The 3,260-nt window shown below is 40.2% G+C and overlaps 1 pseudogene across 1 annotated transcript; it reads left to right on the forward strand.

Annotated features, from left to right (window-relative positions):
- The first annotated feature begins 2,009 nt into the window (after positions 1 to 2,009).
- Positions 2,010 to 2,971, forward strand: LOC148298640 (cathepsin L 2 pseudogene; annotated as a pseudogene). The gene has a single exon (XR_015839168.1). The product of XR_015839168.1 is annotated as a cathepsin L 2 pseudogene (transcript).
- Positions 2,972 to 3,260: the final 289 nt, after the last annotated feature.

Consider the following 3,260-nt stretch of genomic DNA (forward strand, 5'->3'; position numbering starts at 1 on the left):
AAGCGACAATTCGAAGCCAAAATTTAAGAAGCCCTCACACGATCATAGAAAATGAAATAGGTCAAGAAGAGCAAGAGCAAGGGCAACAGGGCGAAAAAAATATGGTGATCTGGCATTTAAATGCTGCATGGATACATAGTATTTATATTGTGTACATACATAGTTATTTACAATATTTATACCGAATCATCAGACTTGATTATGGAGATAGTTCAGCAGGACCCTCGAACCGAAGCCGGTCGATTAAGTTCCGTTGTGGGCTGTACCTGCGATGTCCAAATGAATCCAAGAAACCCCTTCGTCAACAAACCGCTCTAAAAAGGCAGCTGCTTGAGAAGAAGATGCATCAGATTTTCCAGGTGCATTGGAAATATCGGCATGTTCAGATTTTATAAGCTAATGATGGTATTCCTCGACAGGTAATCTCCAAGAATACTCTTGAACTTACTTTCCTGCAATAATGAACTATTCAGTGAGCTTATCGCAGTTGCTAAATAAGCCCGCATGGTGCTTGCCTAAGGCAATTACAACAGCGCCAGTTAAAGTGGATAGTTCAATCATTTTTTTGGGCTTATACTTTTATTGAGTCCAATGCATGCAGTCCGCTAAAACTAACCTTCCCTCTGCGTCAGTGTTACCAATTTCAACTGTTAGACCTTTTCTGGACTTAATGATGTCGTTGGGTCGATAAGCAATTTAATTAATGAAATTCTACACGAACCCAAGCGAGGCTGTTAAGTTCACTTTAAGTTTTAATTTGACGGCACTTTAAAAGGCACTTAAAACTGAAGCACTTCCATGTTTATCCATATGCATATCTTTGATTCCACTCGATGGTTTCAGATTGAGGCCTCCTGCATCAAAGCAGACTCCTTTACCCACGAAGGATATCCATTATTTTGATTCAGGATTTCCCTCATATGATAAATTAATAAATGTTGGCTAATTCTTGCTCGCTCTTCCGACTGCATGCATCAACCTGAAACCTTGAGTTAGAAGTTCATTGCCTTTGATGACTTAAATTTGAATGGGGAGCTACTTTGCAATCTTTCTGCAGTAATCTTCAAAGAATTGTGGATTGGCTTAATTTGCTCTTGCGTTCGCCCATTACTTAGCCCTTATTCTCGAATTAACGAGTTCCATGATAAATTCGCTATTCTCGAAAGCTGAGTAAGACACTGAAATCGACTCAGGTGCTTTTTATTTCCTGTTGAATTTGAAAGCATTCGCCAAAACTGACGATGCAATGCCTTTGAAATCCTTTTACTTTTGGATTTGTGATGAAAATTCGACAGCTGTGCTGTTGGCCAGTTTTATTCCCTTTTTAAAGCCCTTTTCAGAGACAATGGTATTTTTTATTCCATTAGCATCAAAGGTAACCTGATTGCTTTCGAGGAATTATTTCTTATTGATTTCCGGGACCTCTCGATCGACCTCCGATGAATGAATGATTTTGAGGAGCCGCCCGGATTTAATGTCCTATTTAACGAATTTGGGAAACACGCTGGTCGAGAACCTAAAGCATCCTGCCATAAATAGTTGCCGCATGGATATCCTAAGTGCCAAATATTATAATCACAACTAAATAATAAGAACAGAACATAAATCAAGCCTGAAATATTAGGAACAAACTTCAATTAATCAGAAATTATAAATACTGCATATACGAAATACAAAGACAGAATATTCTATGATATATTGCAGTTATAATCGCAACTCTGCTTATTCTATCTATCGTTATCTTAATTACATTGACTATTTTTCTGATCGGGAGTTATCTGCATTGGCCCCGATGAATAGGACCTGCCATAGTTTTGGATAGCTTTAAGAATGCACTCCATTGATATTTAGGGATATCCTGTGGATTAGAGCTGTTTGGAAGTGCTCTTTCAGTGTTTGAGCTGTACTTTACAGCATAAATATGATGCAATCCATAGCAATCCATAATAAATCCTACTTGACTCTTATAAATTTGTTGATATAGCTACACACCTAATAAAATTATCGAATCAAAATGAACGCAAAAACACTAGCAGTGATTTTGGCAGTCCTCGGAGCCCTCTCCGTTGTCTACAATCAAACCCAAACCACTTAGGTCTCAGGTTTTGAATCATGGAAATCAAAGTTCGGAGTCAAGTACGAATCAATGTTCGAGAATGCCTACAGAGAAAGAATTTTCTTGGAAAACATCGCCGAAATTGAAAGCCACAACAGAAATGAACACAATTCATACAGAATGGGAGTCAACCAATTCTCAGCCTTGACCCAGGAAGAATTCGCCCAGATCTACCTCGGAACCATCGTCTCAGCTGAAAACATCATTGAAGATACTTCAGTCCCCGTCCTCGAAGATGTTGATTGGATCTCTCAAGGTGCCGTCACCCCAGTCAAGAACCAAGGACAATGCGGATCATGCTGGGCTTTCTCCACCACCGGTGGCCTTGAAGGTTTGAGCAAAATCGCTTATGGAACCCTTGAAAGCTTCTCTGAACAACAACTCGTTGACTGCTCAGGATCATATGGAAACCAAGCATGCAATGGAGGATTAATGGATAACGGCTACAAATACGTTAGAGACCACGGAATTGTCCACGAAGATCAATATCCCTACAAAGCCGTCAAGCAAACCTGCTCAAACAATGCTGGACCCTTCAAGATTTCAGGATTCACTGACATCAAGAGCTGCAGCGACCTCGCCACCGCTATTACCGGAAGACCCATCTCAATTGCCGTTGATGCCACCAACTGGTCCAAGTACAGCTCAGGAGTCTTCAATAACTGCAAGACCGCTCTCAACCACGGAGTCACCCTCGTCGGAACCAGCGGAGGAAGCTGGGTTGTCAAGAACTCTTGGGGACCATCTTGGGGAGAAAAAGGAACCATCAGACTCTCTGCCGGAAACACATGCGGTCTCTGCAATGCTGCCTCATACCCCAACAAATGATTCATCCATCATTCAATCAGCCAATCATATTAAGTTTATAATGCCGAATATATTATGAATAGTATGAATCATGTGAATCATATGAATCAGTCATTAGCGAAGAGGCCATGAAATTTGTGACACTATCTATAAATAAGTAAAGTTTAATCCCTTTATATTTATTTCTAAAATTATTGTGTATTTGTATTGTATTGTATGGGAATATTGTGGATGGATAAAATAAATATTATTCATTGTCTTTTGCTTTTCTAGAATGCCTGGGGTTGGGGTTGGGGTTGGGGTTGGGGTTGGGGTTGGGGTTGGGGTTGGGGTTGGG

The sequence above is a fragment of the Brachycentrus maculatus genome, unplaced genomic scaffold (genome assembly GCF_059751285.1).
Source record: "Brachycentrus maculatus isolate JH-2025_06_01 unplaced genomic scaffold, ASM5975128v1 h1tg001777l, whole genome shotgun sequence".
Taxonomy (NCBI): domain Eukaryota; kingdom Metazoa; phylum Arthropoda; class Insecta; order Trichoptera; family Brachycentridae; genus Brachycentrus; species Brachycentrus maculatus.